This window comes from Carassius carassius, chromosome 20 (assembly GCF_963082965.1).
Source record: "Carassius carassius chromosome 20, fCarCar2.1, whole genome shotgun sequence".
Taxonomy (NCBI): Eukaryota; Metazoa; Chordata; class Actinopteri; order Cypriniformes; family Cyprinidae; genus Carassius; species Carassius carassius.
The window spans coordinates 25,884,945-25,904,731 of record NC_081774.1 but is presented as its reverse complement, the minus strand read 5'-3'; the positions used below and the strand labels follow the sequence as shown (position 1 = coordinate 25,904,731).

At 38.9% G+C, this 19,787-nt stretch overlaps 1 long non-coding RNA gene across 1 annotated transcript; it reads left to right on the top strand.

Moving 5' to 3' along the window:
* Positions 1 to 12,569: 12,569 nt before the first annotated feature.
* On the top strand, positions 12,570 to 13,445 carry LOC132095858 (uncharacterized). The gene is made up of 2 exons (XR_009422516.1): positions 12,570 to 12,668; positions 13,165 to 13,445. It is a non-coding gene; the product is annotated as an uncharacterized LOC132095858 (long non-coding RNA).
* Positions 13,446 to 19,787: the final 6,342 nt, after the last annotated feature.

Sequence of the window (19,787 nt, the reverse complement as noted above, 5' to 3'; positions counted from 1 at the left end):
CAGCTTTAACCTGCTTAGACCGGCACATAAATCTTACATTTCCCTGCAGATGCATTAGAAAATTAATTTAGCATGTTGAACTATTAATTATTTATTTATTAAATTAAATTAATTTATTGTGCTTGTGTCAAGGTTTATATGACCTGCTGCCATTTTTTTTTACATCCTATTGAAAACTTTTTGCCAGATGTACATAAGGGATATCATAAATCTAGGTAAATTTTATTCTTTGTTATTAGAATCACATCAACTGACTAATGCCAACATACTTTGCATATTAAGAAACCAATTTGTATGCAACAAAGTGAACATAGCTTGATCTAACCATTGATCCATGATTTTAAATTGGCATGTTGAACCATGCGCAAGTCTGATATAACTAATAGTGACAGGTCCTGGTGAGTTATCTGACCAGGGATTCATGTACAAAATTAGTCCTGAGAGAGAGCAGGAAAGACTATTATGTATCAACCCACTGCAAATTGCTAAACAGCGGTGAGCTTCTCATTCAATTCATCCCCTGTGAAATATAAAAAGCCTGCACTCACTGTTAGTAAAGCCATTTAATCAGTAATCTGATTTTTTCCTGATCTTGACTTGGCTTGTTATTAGTCCTGTTCATTTTTTTTCTTATATCTTTTATAATCCATTAGCATTTATAACAATTTGCTGTGTATGATGATATGACCTCCACAGACATAGTTGTCAATATTGTTTCTGATAGTGCAGCCACAGAAAATAATAAAAAGGCCCATCAGAGCCTACAAGATCCATATGTCTATACATGGAATGAAGGTATGATATCTCATTAGATTTTTCATCAGTATAATATTTTTTATAGATGTGTGTCAGCTAACAAATGGCCCAGATGAGTCAATGGTCCTTATGTGAAAAAATTCACATAATACTCCAGATAGGGCAAAAAAGGCGTTCCATACCCTTGATATAAATTGTGGTCCACAGTCTGAGACAATGTCTTCAGGAATTCCATTGTATCTGAAGATGTGTTTAAACATGAGTTCGGCAGTCTCCATTGCCGTGGGAAGACCCTTTAAGGGGAGAAGACAACAGGTGTTACCATCAGAGGCAGGAAAGTCCGTGATGAAATCCACCCCTATGTGTGACCATGGGCAGATGTAAACTGGGCAGCAGGAGTTTGCCAGATGGTAAGTGGTGAGGGCTGTTCAAGATGGCACAATCGGAACAACCTTGGACAAACCTTCTAACATCGCTGGTCATGTTGGGCCACAAGAAGTGGTCCTTCAGCTGCGAGAGGGTGCTTTTGACCCCTGGGTGGAGTGAATCAAGGGAGTGTGCTGTGCTCTGGTGAAATACTGTACTCCAAGTGGACAGCCCGGCGGAGTGGCGGTGGAAGCATTGAAGGAGGGGGTAGGATTGAAGCCCCACTGGACGGGACTTATGATGAGTTCTTTGGAAATGATGGGTTCCGGTTCCTCACTGATCTCCTCTGGGGTATGGAGTTGAGAGAGAGCATCAGCTTTCATATTCTTGGGGCCTGGACAACAGGAAATGGTAAAGTTGAAGCAAAAAAATAGTGACAAATGTGCCTGGCAGGGGTTGAGTCTCTTGGCATCTTGCAAGTATTGTAAGGTCTTGTGATCAGTAAGGACACTGAAAGGATGTTGTGCATCATCCAACATTGCTTCCATTCCTCAAGGGCCAGCTTTATAGTGAGGAGTTCCCTTTTGCTGATTTCATAATTTCTCTGCCGGGCTGAGTTTGTGGGAAAAAAGGCTCATGGATGGGGTTTATCTGGATTCCTCTGCTGCTGAAACAACACCGCTCCTACCCCAGTGGTGGAGGCATTCACTTCCACAACAAAGGGTTTGTTGAGGTCTGGGTGGATGAGGAGCGGTGCGCTGGTGAATGCCTCTTTGAGTAGTTGGAATGCTTCTGTGGCAGCTGGTGATCAGGACAGAGACTTGGGCTTGTTTCTCAACAAACTGGTGAGTGGACAGGTGATGGAGCTGTAGTTGTGAAATTTGAGAATCCCAGGAAGCGCTGAAGTTCCTTGATGGTGGTAGGAACGGGTCCAGTTCTTAATGGTTTCCACCTTCCCCTGGTCCATCTGGATGCCACCGCTGCTGATGTTTTATCCAAGGAACTGCACTGAAGATTGATGGAAGGAACAATTCTCAGGTTTGAGTAAAATATGGAATTCTCCTAGGCCTTTCAGGACCTCTGTAACAAGGTGGCGATGTTCGCTCATACTCCAGGATAAATGAGAATATCATCTCCCCCTCACATACCTTTATCTTTTTGAGTGCCTGGTAATCTATACAAGAAACTCGAAGCAGCAGGGGATGTTGAAGGACCTTGTTGTAAAGCCTCTTCAATATACTCCTCCATGGCCTTCTGCTCGGGGAGTGAGAGTGGATAAATCTTACCACGGGGCACTAGCTCACCCGGTTACGGAAGGAAACTCACAAAGAGGATTAGAATGAAACAGGTGACTTTTATTGAAGGCAACTGAGACAATTGGGAGAAATGGAAGGCGAGTAGGAAGATCAATGAAAAAGTTCACAGTACAGACTTGAGGGCTGCTTTTGACACTAAAGATCATGCTGTTTTAATAGAACATCTTAGAGATTAATGGAATTAATGATATTGCACTTAAGTGTTTTTTTTCTTAGTTGCAGGATAGGACTTGTCCTGTTAAAATTGGAAATGATGTTTCTACATCTGCTATTTTCTACTGTGGGGTCCCACAGGGATCTTTTCTTGGTCCAACTTTGTTTTCTTTATATATGCTGCCCCTGGGGTCAACTTTTAGGAAGTACAATATTAACTATCATCTGAATGCTAATGATTTGCAAATTAATTTTCCTTTAGAGCTTGACCATTGTTTTTCTTTAACAAACTTTTGCAAGTGCATGGCAGAGGTTAAGGCTTGGTTTGCAAATAATTTTCTTCAGTTAAATGAAGATAAGAGTTTTTTACATTTGGTAACAAGCGGTTTCAGAATGGTATGGTCAGAAGCCAGGGACTATTATCCAATGATCTATGTGTTTATGTGAGTTAATTTGGGAGTATTTTTGACTCCGAAATCCATCTTGACCGACAAGTAAACAGTGTTGTGAAAACATCCTTTTTCAGTTAAGGAATTTGTCCAAACTGAAAACAATTTGTTCCAACAAGGATTTAGAGTCTGTTATACATGCTTTTATTTCAACGTGGTTGAACTATTTTAATGCTTTATACAGTACTTAGGCATAAGTGAATCTCTGATTAAGCATCTTCAGAATGTTCAGAATGCTGCAGCAAGACTTTTAACTAATACTAGAAAATGGGATCATATAACACCTGTTTTGGTATCTTTGCATTGGCTTCCTGTAAAATATTGAATACAGTACAAGTTGTTGATGTTTGTGTATAAAGCTCTGCCTGATCAGGCTCCTGAGTACATAAGGGATATGCCGGTCCAAAGGAGGTAGGAGTATCAATGTTCAGCTATAGTAGCATAGAGAGTCCACTTTGGATGAACGAGACAGGTTTCCATTACAGATTTGCGCAAATCTTGTGATATTTTAGAAATGTCAATAAAAAACCTATTGCGAATTGATGCTGTTTCCATTAACAGAACCTATTTTTTTCTTCTCGTAATCATAGTCATAGTGAAGGATGTTGGTAGGTTTACGTATATTGCAGCCTCTGCACTAACCATCATTTATCTTTAGTGAAGCAGTGCGAAAAATCACATGCAAGTGTTAAAACCTTTTTTTTTTTGCCAATATTAGGCAGTTTTTGCTAATTGAAGTGTTGGGGCATATTTTTAATCTGCAATTTCAATTTGTGCAATTCGAAGAGTAATGGAAACATTGCAGTTTTCATGTACAGATGCAATAGCCAAGGAAAACTTTTCTGTTTTTAGTATAATCACTGTCAGGTAAACATTCCCTATAGACAAGAATGAACGAAACGCTAAACCAAACAGTGATTATAAATACAAAGATTTACATGACGAACCAAACAGGACACAGGTGAATATGATCAGTAACTGCTGAAACAAGAGACATATGGTGAATTCAAGTGATGTTGGAAAGATTGTATTTACAAGTTGTACAGACATGAACACCATGTCATATTTATGAGTGAGAAACTTTCTTCTAACTATAAGTATCTTTATTACTACATTTCAACTAACAGTCATTAAAATATTAGACTGTCTGCTTAATGTCTTCTGACACTTTTTGATGGTCCCCCAACAGACATATACTGACTATAAGTAACTTTGCATGTACAGTGGGTATGGAAAGTATTCAGACCCCCTTAAATTTTTCCACACTTTGTTATTTTGCAGCCATTTGCTAAAATCATTTAAGTTCTTTTTTTTCCTCATTGATGTACACACAGAACACCATATTGACAGAAAAAAAACAGAATTATTGACATTTTTTCACATTTATTAAAAAAGAAAAACTGAAATATCACATGGTCCTAAGTATTCAGACCCTTTGCTCAGTATTTAGTAGAAGCACCCTTTTGATCTAATACAGCCATGAGTCTTTTTGCGAAAGATGCAACAAGTTTTTCACACCTGGATTTGGGGATCCTCTGCCATTCCTCCTTGCAGATCTTCTCCAATTCTGTCAAGTTGGATGGTAAACGTTGGTCGACAGCCATTTTCAGGTCTCTCCAGAAATGCTCAGTTGGGATTAAGTCAGGGCTGTAGCTGGGCCATTCAAGAACAGTCACAGAGTTGTTGTGAAGTCATTCCTTCGTTATTTTAGCTGTGTGCTAAGGGTCATTGTCTTGTTGGAAGGTGAACCTTCGGCCCAGTCTGAGGTCCTGAGCACTAAGGAGAAGGTTTTCTTCCAGGATATCCCTGTACTCCCTCGATTGCAACCAGTCGTCCTGTCCCTGAAGCTGAAAAACACCCCCACAGCATGATGCTGCCACCACCACGCTTCACTGTTGGGACTGTATTGGACATGTGATGAGCAGTGCCTGGTTTTCTCCACACATACCGCTTAGAATTAAGGCCAAAAAGTTCTATCTTGGTCTCATCAGACCAGAGAATCCTTCAGGTGTTTTTTTTTAGCAAACTCCATGGGGCTTTCATGTGTCTTGCACTGAGGAGAGGCTTCCGTTGGGCCACTCTGCCATAAAGCCCCGACTGGTGGAGGGCTGCATTGATGGTTGACTTTCTACAACTTTCTCCTACTGCATCTCTGGAGCTCAGCCACAGTGATCTTTGGGTTTTACCCCTCTCACCAAGGCTCTTCTCCCCCGATTGCTCAGTTTGGCCGGACGGCCAGCTCTAGGAAGGGTTCTGGTCGTCCCAAACATCTTCCATTTAAGGACTATGGATTATGGAGGCCACTGTGCTCTTAGGAACCTTAAGTGCAGCAGAATTTTTTTTTGTAACCTTGGCCAGATCTGTGCCTTGCCACAATTCTGTCTCTGAGCTCTTCAGGCAGTTCCTTTGACCTCATGATTTTCATTTGATCTGTTATGCACTGTGAGCTGTAAGGTCTTATATAGACAGGTGTGTGGCTACTTAGCACCATGTGACATTGTCAGTTTTTCTTTTTTAATAAATGTGCAAAAATGTCAACAATTCTCTGTTTTTCTGTCAATATGGGGTGCTGTGTGTACATTAATGAGGGGAAAAAGGAACTTAAATGATTTTAGCAAATGGCTGCAATATAACAAAGAATGAAAAATTTAAGGGGATCTGAATACTTTCCGTACCCACTGTAAATGTTAACTTAATCGACTAACCCTAACCTAACAGTCTACTAATACTCTAAGGAGAGTTAGTTAACATGCAGTTCCAAGTTACTTAGTATGCCTAAAGTGGGCTATACAAATTAAGTGTAACATTTTAATTTAATTTTATATAGTCTGACAGTGCATACACAGTGAACACAATGAATTAGACAACACTCTATGAGATGATGTGAGTCACTGGGCAAAAAATGAAGTGTTGACTCTTTTGTGCATCAACTAAAACTCAAATTTACATGCAGATAAGTCATCTCTTTGATGCCTGTTTATATTTTCTGACCAACTTCTGTATCTCACCTGAGCAAATAAATCTTTTGATTGGTGGATAAAGTTTATCTTGACACATCTGTGGAAGCATCAGGCAGAAGATTATTCAAAGCTGACACGGTTCTGCAGCCTTGGGTGTGAATTAGTTCAGTATAATCTCTGTATTCTGCTTGATAGACTTGTGACCCATCACAGTTTATGCAAATCAGAGATTCTTTGGCACAAGACTGGGAGATTCATATCAGTGTGCAGTTCTCTCATAACACATCTGAAGTGTTGAGAGAGGTCTTCAGTTTGTGCTGTGCCAAAAACTATGTGTATACTGTCAGACAGAAGCTTCCTCGTACATCTATGCGAGAAGCAGGCCAGAAGAAAGCCCTTTTTAGCCACTAGCAACATTGTTATCCTATACATGAATTAAACCTCAAATGATAGTTTATTATTTATTTATTTTTTCACAAAAAGAGTGAAAGTTTTGTGTATGTAGCAGTAATCATCCTTTCATATTGGTAAAAATTGTGGGTTGTTTTCAAGACCAGTTGGAAATAACTGGGCTTCTGCCATGTGGTGTGAAACAGACACCTACAATGCTACAAGATGCTACACCTTGAATGCTACAAGAATACTTCAGTTGTTGAGTTCACCTAAATATAAAATTAGCAGAAAATGTACTCACCCTCAAGCCATCCAGGATGTCAATGGGAGAGCCATTATGAAGAAGTTTTGCATTGCATCACTGACTCACCAATGGATCCTCTGCAGTGAATGGGTGCCGTCAGAATGAGAGCATAAACAGCTGATAAAAACATCACAATAATTTGCAAGTAATCCATAACACTCAAATTACTCAAGCAACAGTCAAGTTATTATTTTTAAATAATTGTAAAATGTATTGTTAATAGAAATTTATTTTTATTTTACAGAAAATAACTGTTTCCTCTTGACTACAAATCATCACGGGTGTTAATTAACTTTCCCACTACAATGAATACAAGAGAGGTAGGTGAGAGAGGACCCAATAGCGAAATGACAGCCAACAGGTTCTTTAATAAAAGGTAAATAAGGCAGCCACCAGTAGGGTGAAAAAAACAGAACTCTTCTTGAAAAATAACCAAAACGGAAACAGCCAAAACATCAGGCCAGTAATCAGCAATGGAAAAATCTTCTTGAATTCAAGCTTAGACAGAGTTCAAAGAGGAAGCTCGGGCACAGATGAAGCACAGCAGGGTACTGCAGTAGTTCTATCAAGCGCTGTCTACAAGAATAGGTCTGAAAATCAGGCGCCTCAAAATGTTCTAGGTCTTTAAGGGTTAAGACGCTCGAACACACTCTGGGCGGACTCGGTCCAAACTAGACTTAGATGACGTGAGGGCTGTTAATGGCACTGCCACCTGACTAAAATTCCAAATAATCCTACGATAAAAATTGGCAAAGCCAAAGAATCGCTGAAGGGCAGTGCGTGAGTCAGGAACCGGCCAGTCAGTGACCGCTTGGACCTTAGCGGGGTCCATACTAATCCCCTCAGCAGAAATAACGGACCCGAGAAAGGTTACCGATTGTGCATGAAAAGAGCCCTTCTCTGCTTTGACGAAGAGGCGGTTCTCTAAAAGGCGCTGAAGAATGCGTCGAACGTGCTGAATATGAACCTGAAGAGGGTGAAAAAAACAGAATGTCGTCTAGGTAAACGAAGACAAAGATATTCAGCATATCATGAAGAACGTCGTTTATAAGTGCCTGAAAGATGGCGGGAGCGTTTACGAGACCGAAAGGAAGAACCCGGTCTCTGCGCTGGAAGGAGAGGAGGAGGGAACAATGGTACCCGGATTGAGAGCCACTGAGAGGTAATTCTCAAGAGCTTCGCGCTCAGGAATCGACAGAGAATACAGTCTACCCCGTAGTGGCGTAGTACCCTGGATTGAGATTGATACTACAATCATAAGGACGATGGGGAGGAAGAGAAGTGGCTCGGGAACGACTGAAAACCACTCGAAGATCATGATACATCTCTGGCACCTCAGACAAAGCACCTGGCTCCTCCTGAAACACAGAAACGGAAGAAACAGGAGGGATGGCAGAGACAAGACATTTAACATGACACGACAGGTTCAATGACAGAATAGTTCCTTTAGACCAGTTAATATGGGAATTATGCTGAACTAACCAGGCATGTCCTAGCATTATGGGAGCCAAAGGAGAACTGAAAATTAAAAAGGAAGTGGTCTCGCGATGGTTTCCAGAGACCGTGAGAGACAATGGAATGGTCTCACAGCATACCTTGAGAAGGGAACTACCATCTAGGGCAAGAAGGGAAGTGGCCTCCTCTAGATCAATGAGAGGAATACCATGGTTGCGGGCCCAGCCTTCGTCAATGAAATTTCCCTCGGCCCCAGAGTCAATCATGGCGCTTGTAGAGACAGAGGAACCCAGCCAGTGCAGATGTACCGGGATGGTAGTGTTGGTCTTGTGAGAAGGGACCAGAGGAGTAGCGCTCGCCAGTACCCCTCCCATTACTGGTGAGTGTTGGCTTTTACTTGACACGTTGACACAAAATGCTTGTCGGAACCACAGTAGAGACAGAGGCGGTACAAAATTCTCTGTTCACTTTCCTTTGGAGAGATATGTAAGCCCCCCAGAAGCATGGGTTCTGGAGCAGCTTCTGCAACAGTACAAGATGGAAATCCTATTGAGAAATCAGCAGCAGAACGTCTGCCCTGGCGAAGAGATGAGAGCAAGCAAAGAGGCCTCGGCTCCATGTGCAGAGCGATCGAAAACACAAATCATCTCCTCCTTAAACAGAGAAAAACGATCCAGAAAGTCCGCCTCCACATCCCAGCTGGCCGCTCCCCAATGATGAGCGTGTCTGGAGAGGAGAGAAGTCACGAAGGCGACCTTGGCACGGTCCCTGGCGTAAGTCAAGGGATGAAGAGAAAAAATATTCACATTGTGTCAAAAATGAACGACACTGGGTAGGCTCACCCGAGTAACATGGTGGATTATTTATTCTAGGTTCAGGAGACACGGGCAGTTGAGCTGATGAGGAGGACTCATGACGAAGATGATGCAGCTGCGCGGTGAGATCCGACACTTGCTCAGCCAAAGATTCCACGCGTCTCGTAACAGTCAGCTCCTCTTCGTGCCTGCCCAGCTAGGCACCTTGATGCTCGACAGCAACTTGAAGGGATGTCTCATTCACTGGGTCCATCTTGGTCAGATTGTACTGTTATAAGGTGAGAGAGGACCCAATAGCGAAATGACAGTCAATAGGTTCTTTAATAAAAGGTAAATGAGCCAGCCACTAGTAGGGTGAAAAAAAACAGAAATCTTCTTGACAAATAAACACAATGGAAACAGCCAAAACATCAGGCCAGTAATCAGCGAAAATCTTTGAAAAATCTTCTTGAATTCAAGCTTAGACAGAGTTCAACGAGGAAGCTCGGGCACAGATGGTGGCTAGCCTCTGGTCACTCAGGAGCGTACACAGATGAAGCACAGCAGGGTACTGCAGTAGTTCTATCAAGCGCAGCACTGATACAGAGTAGAACATAGGTTGGAGCAAAGCAAATAATACTAGCTGTTAGATGAAACCACGAGAAGACAGGACAGGACTAAATAGAGAGGAAGTGCAACATGAGACTCCTTTATCAGTGGTTAACAAACAATCTGACAAAGAGACAGGAGGAAGAGAGGGGAGAAGTAGCAAGCGTAATCATAGGGAAAAGGGGACAGGTGTGATGATCTTAGAGTAAGGCAGGAGAAAATAGGGAACAGCTGGGAAGAGGAGAGTGAATGGTTGAGTGTGCTAAAAGGGCGGTGGCCAGAAGAGGGCGGAAGAGGATAGAAAGAGCCAGGCTCATGACAGCCTCCTTGGTAAATAATGTAGGCTATACTGTAAAAAAAATAAAAATAATAATAATAGAATAAAAAATAAACTGTATGTATTCCTATTTTTCTAAACCTTTTGAGTCTCAAATACTAAGAAATGCAGTTTATTTGAAGCATAAAAACCAGTCTCAGACCAACAGAATTAACGCAATCTTGTCCCAACTAGTCAAACATAGTTGTCTGAACATAAAATGTCATATTGCTGAAATGTTAAGGCTCTATAAGTTCCCAGCATGCATTGCAGCATGAATAAATTATGCAGTAACTGTTATAGGATTATTCTTTTGCTGTTTGCTGACTTCATGTAAAAGTTTTTTTATGTTGATTTGTCATTATTCTTAGTTTCTTGTTATTTTGTGATGTAAAGAGCTCATTATTTTAAATTTCTTGATTGCTGCCATTCTTGAGGTTTGTGCAGAGGCGGAAATTTCGTCTAACAGTAGGGGAGGACAATAAACATAAAATTTCTCAAGAACAATTTTTGAAGGGGACACAAATAATCCAACTAAAATTGTACTTGTAAGGATAAGTATACACAGAGGACAGCCTTACTACTGTTAGTGCAGCAGAGAGACGGTGCCAAATTAGACAATGTCAAGCTGTTGTGGTCACGCCGTGACAGTGGCCATGTCCGTTGTAGACATCAAGCAGGTCATGTGATTATTGCTAACATGGCGGACTCATCATAAAATACATTGGCATCATCTGCATTAAAGAGAAAAGAATCACTTCATCTGATGTTTAAGTGAAAAGGGAGGGAGAGACTCAAAATGTTTCTAAACTTGAAACACATTTTTGCCCAGTTTGTGGTTGTGTTGTTTTAGTGAGTGAGTGAAGTGACATACAGCCAAGTAAGGTGACCCATACTCAGAATTTGTGCTCTGCTTTTAACCCATCCAAAGTGCACACACACAGCAGTGAACACACACACACACTGTGAACACACACACAGAGCAGTGGGCAGCCATTTATGCTGCGGCGCCCGGGGAGCACTTGGGGTTTGGTGCCTTGCTCAAGGACACCTCAGTCATGGTATTGAGAGTGGAGAGAGAACTGTACATGCACCCCCCCACCTACAATTCCTGCCGGCCCGAGACTCGAACTCACAACCCTTGGATTGCAAGGCCAACTCTCTAACCATTAGGCCACGACTTCTCCAAAAATGCACCTACTTCTACTTACTACTTTCAAAATTATTTGAAGTATAAAACATTGTTATTTACAACACAGCATGGTTTTTAATCATACTTTTAGAGGAGACATCCCTTAGATTAGGGGGGGGGGGGTATTTGTGATGCTTACTACATCAAGTTCCTTTATTTATTTATTTATTTATACATATTCTCAACTATTTATTTTTTGAAGTGTCTTTTGTCATAGACCCGTCGCTCAGGCACTCAGAACACTTTAGCAACCACATAGCAATCCACATAGTACTGTAATCCAAAACATATACAGTAAACTGCACAAAGAAAATGTATTATAATTCTATGCACATATACTGTAGTGTTCATTTGACTTTATCAGCCAACTAGTTAATGGTTAACCTTTAGTGGTTTGATAAATCGTGACTACAAATCATCACGGGTGTTAATTAACTTTCCCACTAGAATGAACACAAGAGAGGTAGATATATAAAAGGAAGGTGCATTAACGTGTTTCAGCATTTCAGAAAGGACCTGAACATGGGTTTGCATGCAGCAAATCTGCATTAGGGCTCTCATTACTGCTGCTGATGTGATAAGTCACTCCGCTGTGTTGTGGAGGCAAAGCTGAGTGACAACAAAGAAGTATGAAAAAGAACTGAAAGCACCTCATTCGCCATCGCGATCTCCCAGCAAGACCTCCAACTAATTTATGTGGAGCCCTGCTCTCTCAGTGTGGGCTCGTGGCTTTGAAGGAGAGGGATGAGAAATGGTGCATTGCATCTCAATATCAAACCTCAGAAGAATAAAACACCCACTGTGCTGATGACAGATGTTAAGATCTTGAGTCTTCAGAAAGATAAATGTCAATGACATTTTATTCTTTTGATCAAATATAAAGTCAAAACAAAAAAAAACACGCAGCCTCAGGCAAAAGCACCATTTCCAGTGCTGGTGTTAACTTCTTCGTAGTACTTCTGTTGATTTTTCATTGTTTATCCTGGAAGGCATCACGTGGACAAACCAGCTACATCAAGTGCACGCTGATATCTACAAGAAAGTACAGTAAATGTTTTGAAAAGAACTTAAAGGGATAGTTTATTCTCCCTCATGTCATTCCATACTTTGGAAAACCTTGGTACAGTAACAAAACCTTTGTCAAAATATTTTATTTAATTTTCCACAGAACAAAGACTAACATGAGAGTGAGTAAATAATGACAGAAAAATGACATTTTTGGGTGATCTATTCCTGTAACGTGATCTATAACCTAACTGTGTTATGCTATAATACTGCAAACTGCTTACACAAATATTAAATCCTATTGCCCCTATTCCAGGTTCTTAGTTTGAAGTTCCATTCTGACTCTATCAAATAGCAGATTTTTGTTTTCCAAATTGTGAAATCTCTCACATGCAAACTCCAGATGGGATGGGTTTGGACATTTCTGCAACAAAAGCTTTCATCTAGCACCCATTTTTGAAAAGCATGTACAATTGTTATCTCATGCACTCTTTCTCAAACCTCTGTCATGGACGATTGTAACTCTCAAATTTGCAGAAAAGCTCTGGGGAAATCCAGAGTTGCTTCACATTTTCCTGTTCCAGTGTCATGAACAAAAAGGTCTGGAACTCATACTCTGTGAATTACTTCTGACGTGTGTTTTTATATTAAGATATTTACATTTTGTAATGTGTGGTATGCAAATAAATTATGTTTTGCTTTATTTGAATCACCACAGCTGAAAACAGGTGGAATACAATCAACTACGCATGAGAATTAGAGAAGAAAGACAACAGAGATCATTTAAATGAATCAAAGGGGCATTGATAATTCTAATTTTATTTTTAATCTACTGCCAAACGTTATTGGGCATGCAGTAAAAAATGGGACAGAAAATAGTAGAATGGTGCTACCTGCAGGTTTTACTCTGTTACTACATATATTTTATAGACTGCAAACTGTGGGATTGTTGGTTATTGAGATTAAATTACTGAGTTGTGATCGTATTAGGATTTTGTAAAATTATCTTCCAAATGTTTATGTTTTAAGAGAAAAAACTTGAAAATTTAAACAGCTGTTTATTATTTGTATTATTGTTTTTGTACTTGTGATGCAGCAATTAACCCTGAGAAAGGTCAAGACTAGCCAATGGGGAGATGATCGACAGTTCATCACATCAGCCTGGTTAGGTGATTTGAAGATTTTTTTTTTTAATTATTAGGCTTTTTATTTCTATTTTTATTCCTATTCTATGCCATGAAGATACTCTTGTAAGTTAAAACAACTACCCTGCTGAAAAAGAAAAGAAAAAGAAATGAACAAACAGAAACTATCACAGAAATTCAAATGGTTTCCACTACAATTGCCATTACAAACTTTTAACCATTAAAGCCATTTTACATTTTTTTTCTGTATTGTGTTTGACATATTCCATTAGGATTTAGTGGTTTTAACAAGCCACCAATAGAAGGCAACCAAATTGCAGTGACCATTAAAACCAATACAAGTCCCATTATAACCAGTAAAACCATTACAAATGTGTTGATGGATTCTATTGTTTTTCTTTTTTTCTTTTCAGCAGAGCTGTCAAAAAGAGCAATATTGGCAAAACATTTTTAAGTAAATTTTGTTTGTTAAGGATAAATGTACAGTATATGATTTGTGCAACATATCGTGAATTTGAGGGGAGCTACATCCAATTATCTTGAGACCAACTGGTTAAAAGTAATCAGAAAAAAATGGCTAAGAAAATGGTTTAGTTCTGAGAAAAGGTCCACCATGCAGTAAGTTTAAATCATTATAAACAAGAATTGTGCCCCCAAAAAACCCCAATACATCTATTTAAAAACAAAAATGTGGTTCTTCAAACTTCCTGATCTTTAAAGAATCCTGTAGAATAAAACACTTTGCCAGGTTTCCATAATCCATTATGTAGCTCAGGCACAGCAATTCAACTGTGATAATAAGACAGTTTTTTGATGGTAGATCATGTGACACTAAAGACTGGAGTGATGGCTGCTGAAAAGAAGAATACATTCAAACAGAAAAATGATATTTTAAATTATAGTAATTTTCTAACAATCTTACCTTTTTAAACCATACTTTGTTCAAATAAATATAAATAAAGTCCAAGATGGTTCAAATGAAAACTGACAGTCTGTTTAAACTGTGTCTGTGTGTTATTTGAAAAATATGTGATCCTGGACCACAAAACCAGTCTTAAAGGGTTAGTTCACCCAAAAATAAAAATTAGCCCACAAATTACTCACCTTGAAGTCATCATTGATGTATATGCAGGGTGCGATTTGTGAAAAAAAACAGAGGGGGGGATGTTTTGAAACATTTTAATTCGTGACGTCATGCGCTAATTAGCATATTTATGAAGTGAGTGCCTCATATTATATTGCCTCCCTATGCTCACATACTGCATTTAATTCAGCCATTTAATTTAATTCTTAATAAAACTGTTTTTATTACTATATTTTAATGCAGGGGTCTCCAACCTTTTTGTGAGTGAGGGCTCCCTGAAGGGATAAAATAGTCTTGAGGGCTACTTGTTTGATATAGGCACACAGGCACACACACACACACACACACACACACACACACACACACACACACACACACACACACACACACACACAAAGTTTCAAGTTTTGAAAAATACAACAACAAACTGTAATATTGTTAAATATGACTATTGAATATATAATTACCGTATATACCCGAATATAAGACAAGTTTTTTTGTCTTAAAAAATGGGGGGTATATTCGTGATATAGACAAAATCAGGGGGGGGGGGGTTGGGGGGGTGAGAAAGAACAACGGCATAAATATGAAATAGTGACTGAATGATATACTTTACATACTTGCATGTAAAATTAGAAAAGCAACATAATATCTGTGTTTAACTAAATTAAAACGCTGCTCCTCTGCCGCGCGATACGCAGAGAGAACAAGAGAGGTGCGCGCACGAGACGCAGAGCGAGCGAGATAGAGAGAGAGAGAGAGAGAGAGAGAGACAGAGAGGTGCGCGCGCGCGAGACGAAGAGCGAGAGAGAGAGAGAGAGAGGTGCGCGCACGAGACGCAGAAAGAGAGAGATAGAGAGACGTGCAGATTCTAAATATTTTAAATTATTGAATTATTTTATTATGTTTTAATGGTATATGAAATGTCACCAATAGTTATTTTCTCATTTTATGCAATTATCATAAAAAAAATGAAAGATTACAATTCAGGCTATTTATAGAACGTGCTCGGCGGGCGACTCAGAGACTCCACGCGGGCTACCAGGTGCCCGCGGGCACCACGTTGGAGACCACTGTTTTAATGTGTATGTTGTCAGACAACTGAATGAATATTATAATGACTGAAACGCGGTGACTACATAACCAGCTCTCAAACATTAATCTGCACTGATGAAATCAAATACACATACGATAAAGTCAGTGGTTGAGCTGTGACTGATGTCGGCTATACTTGCTTGTAAAATAGAGTTAGAAGCAACAGAATATCTTTTTTTTTTGCTCTTCTCTTAAAATTGTATTTAATCAAACCACGGATCCGTGATTAGTGGCGAGACGGATCACTAAACTTGTGTAGTAGCACTGATCACTTTGAGGGGGGGGTAAATTTATCCCCACCGGGGATAAAAAATAATTAAGCAGAGGCAGGGATACATTGACCAGAAAGGGGGAAATCCCACGCACCCCCCCACGGCAAATCGCACCCTGTGTATATGATTTTCTTTTTTCATACGAATCCAGTCAGTGCTATTTTAAAAATTTTCTTTGATCTTTCAAGCTGTTTGATGGCTTTTGCACTGAATCGGTTCATAAGAAGTTGAATAAAAAGCGCAAAAAAAAAAGTGTCTCACATGGCTCCAGGGCATGAACAAAGGCCTTGTTATAATCACTTTAATCTAGCTTGCACCCACTGTTGTAAAATGAAAGCAGTTCCGGGGGAATGACGTATGAGGCCAGCGTAGCGCATGCGCCAGTGAGTCTCGTGAAAACCAACGTTTGTTAACAGGAGCAAAGGAGGCTAATTTTCCTTACTTTAGCAAAGGAAAACCAGTCTCTTCTTGGCTTATATCAAAATCCTCTGGCATTCTTCTTTACAAATCCTCGTTTTGTACTTCTAATTAGTGACCGTTGTTTTGATCTCTCCGCTGCGTTTCTGCGTTCAACACTTCTGAGTGGTGTAGGAGCAAAGCTGACCTCATACGTCATTTCCCTGGAACTGCTTCTGTGTACAACAGTGAGAGCAAGCTAGATCAAAGTGATTTTTAAGTTTTGAATATGGATTCATTTCTTACAAAAACACACCGATTTGCTACAGGAGGCCTTTGTTCACCCCCCGGAGCTGTGTGAGACCCTTTTTTAATGGATGAGCTTTTTATTAAACTTCTTAAAGACCGATGTAGTTCAACACCCGCTGAGTGGCATCAAACGGTATTGAAAGACCATAGACAATTTTTAAAATAACTCCAACTGAATTCATCTGAAACAAGAAAGTCATATACACAGAGGGTGCAAAAAAATCTAAATAGTGATGAAATGGCCTTTAAAGTTGTCCAAATAAAGTTCTTAGCAATGCATATTATTAATAAAAAATTAAGTTTTGATATATTTATAGTAGGAAATTTACAAAATATCTTCATGGAACATGATATTTAATCAATATCCTAATGATTTTTGGCATAAAAGAAAAATCTATAATTTTGACCAATACAATGTTTTGTGAGCTATTGCTAAAAATATACCCCAGCGACTTAAGACTGGTTTTGTGGTCCAGGGTCATATATGTAATGGCCATAGTGGAGGAACATTATATATTAAGGTAGTTATTATTTTGGAATGAGTACATTTGTCCTGTTGAACTACAATATTGTGCAAAATATCACACTGCTTTAAAATAATAAAGACAGTGTGGTATCTGCATGATGGACGAATTTAAAAATCCTAGGAAAAAAAAAAAAGTGAAGTGACATTCAGCCAAGTATGGTGACCCATACTCAGAATTTGTGCTCTGCATTTAACCCATCCGAAATGCACACACACAGAGCAGTGAACACACACACACACTGTGAGCACACACCCGGAGCAGTGGGCAGCCATTTATGCTGCGGCGCCCGGGGAGCAGTTGGGGGTTCAATGCCTTGCTCAAGGGCACCTAAGTCGTGGTATTGAAGGTGGAGAGAGAACTGTACATGCACTCCCCCCACCCACAATTCCTGCCAGCCCAGGACTAGAACTCACAACCTTTCGATTGGGAGTCCGACTCTCTAACCATTAGGCCACGACTTCCCTAAAGTGTATATTCATATAGACTACTATTCAAACTTTTTTAAAATAAAATTATTACCTACTGTTCAGCAAGGATGCATTTAAATTAATCAAAAATAACAGTAATGACCCTACCAAAAGATTTCTATTTCTAATACATAACATTCTTTTTAACATTCTATTATTCACAGAACCTTGAAATAATTCATCATGAGAAAAAAACTGCTAAGATTTTTTTTTCTTGAGCACCAAATCCGCATGTTAGAAAGATTTTTACTGGAAACACAGCTTTGCCATCAGAAATAAATTACAAAACATGTTCAATTGAAATAATAGAGACTTCTTTCACACATATTAAAAATATACCTCAGGATCTTACTGGTCCATTAAGTCCCCCCTTACAAGTTGTGATATTACAGAGACAATATGTTCCATGAGCCACGTAAAATTTTATATATAACTCTTTTATTACATCATCCAAACAACCTTTCATGAATCTCAGGGATAAATCACATTTTAATGTCTTATGGTTGCCTGGTACGTTTTGTTAACTTCTTCATTAGAGTTCACAAGAATGATTCACACGCCACATCCGATAATAGATAATATCTTATTATTGATGTACTGCATAATGTGCCTTTCATATCTGTAATAAAGACTCTACATGAGATATATACACAGCATGTTCAGATACACATCCAATACTCAGCCACCTCAAAGGTAGAACGGGGCATATTTTCGAGATATTCTTCTGTTTGTAATGAAAACAACAGTTCACGCATGGAAATTCATGTGCACTTGGAAGGCTGATGCTAATGGCATGGCGAGAAACACAACAGGCCAATTATAGATCAAAACGAGAGATAAAACAAGGCATATGACAATATATATCACTCCAATTCCAAGAAACACTCAAAAGGAATATCAAACAGCAACATCTGATGTGTTTAGTGGTGGATACACTCTGGGAATGATCATGCTAACAAATATTTTTTACATGGAAAGCAGAAATAAGCAGTGAAGCTAGTTCTCTGATTGCAGTATACAGTATCTTAGTTCCCTTTAGCTGTGCAGCAAATGGGATTTTACTCAAACCTGTGCCTGAAATAAGTAAGCCACTGAAAAGAGTAACTGAGCCACTCAAGTTTGGACTTTGTAAAGTAAAACTTGGGTGTTTGCAAGGCAGCGCTGTAATAAAACCTATTTTTGTGCTTCTACTCTGATTAGTAAAGTATATGGCAATGCTGTATATCAGACCACTCATATGGTACATACATAATAATGTACATAATAATGAACTGTTTTCTTTTTTAAATTATATAATAGATTATATAATCATTATATAAATTATTAAATAGAATTACAAAACAGTATTTTGTGTCCATTTTCTTCTAATATTTATTAATTCTTTATTTTATAGGGATAGGCCAACTTTCTACATTAGTATGCATCCTCATTGGCCTGTTCTTAGCATCTTCAGTATTTTAAATACCTTAGTCAGGATAAAAGGCATATTTAATTTGACCCAATTTTTAAAAAATGCTGTGAAAGATAGATGTGCAAATGGTTGTACAATACAAAAGATTTGTTTGCACTGGAAATGTTTTGGAAAAAAATAGATATGTTCTATGTTTTGACTGCTGAATGATTGACAGTGAGTACGGCCCATTGAACAGATTGTATTTTTATGCCTCAATGCATCTTTTTGAATTGTGTCAAATTAAATATGGATTCATTATTTTTAAGCTTATTGTATACTTCTGATTTCATGCATACACTAGACTAGGGTATGCATACAGTATACATTTTATCAGCAGCACGCTCAGATTATTCTAACCATGGGCCTGTTCCAATGCCCACACTTGCAGTCTTGGCCACTTGAGAGCATGTGTACTTCGGAGCAGTATTTGATGTTCAAAAATTCACATGCCTCAAATCTGTGTGATGTTAAAACAAAGTGTGCATTTTAGTATAGGTTAAATTCATTGAACATTAAATATAATTTGGTAGTAAATTGTGAAGTAAAGTAGCAGTAGACACTGAACACTTATTAGTGTGCATGTGTTGAACAACTGTGTTCATGCACAATAATGAATGGAATATGGCAATGCAGTTTTCGTGTCAACGTTGGCTTTAAACCTCAAAGACTATCTTATATTATTGGTTATTTCTTGAACATGGTCAACAAGATAAATGAGTGGTGCTGATGATGCAGCTTCATTCACCGAACCAAAGCTCAAATCTACGTTTACCCAAAAATTTTCCTTGCTGCCTTGCAAGCACAAGTATTTTGTTCAGGAAATGCAAATCAAGCCTACATATTGCACTAAAAACTTCACTAATATAAGTGTTTTTATATATAACTTTAACATTTGCATGTATTTTTTTTTATGGTTGATAATCTGATTCTCAAGGAAGGTTCATTTGGTATTTCTGCTAAACGGCATTCTT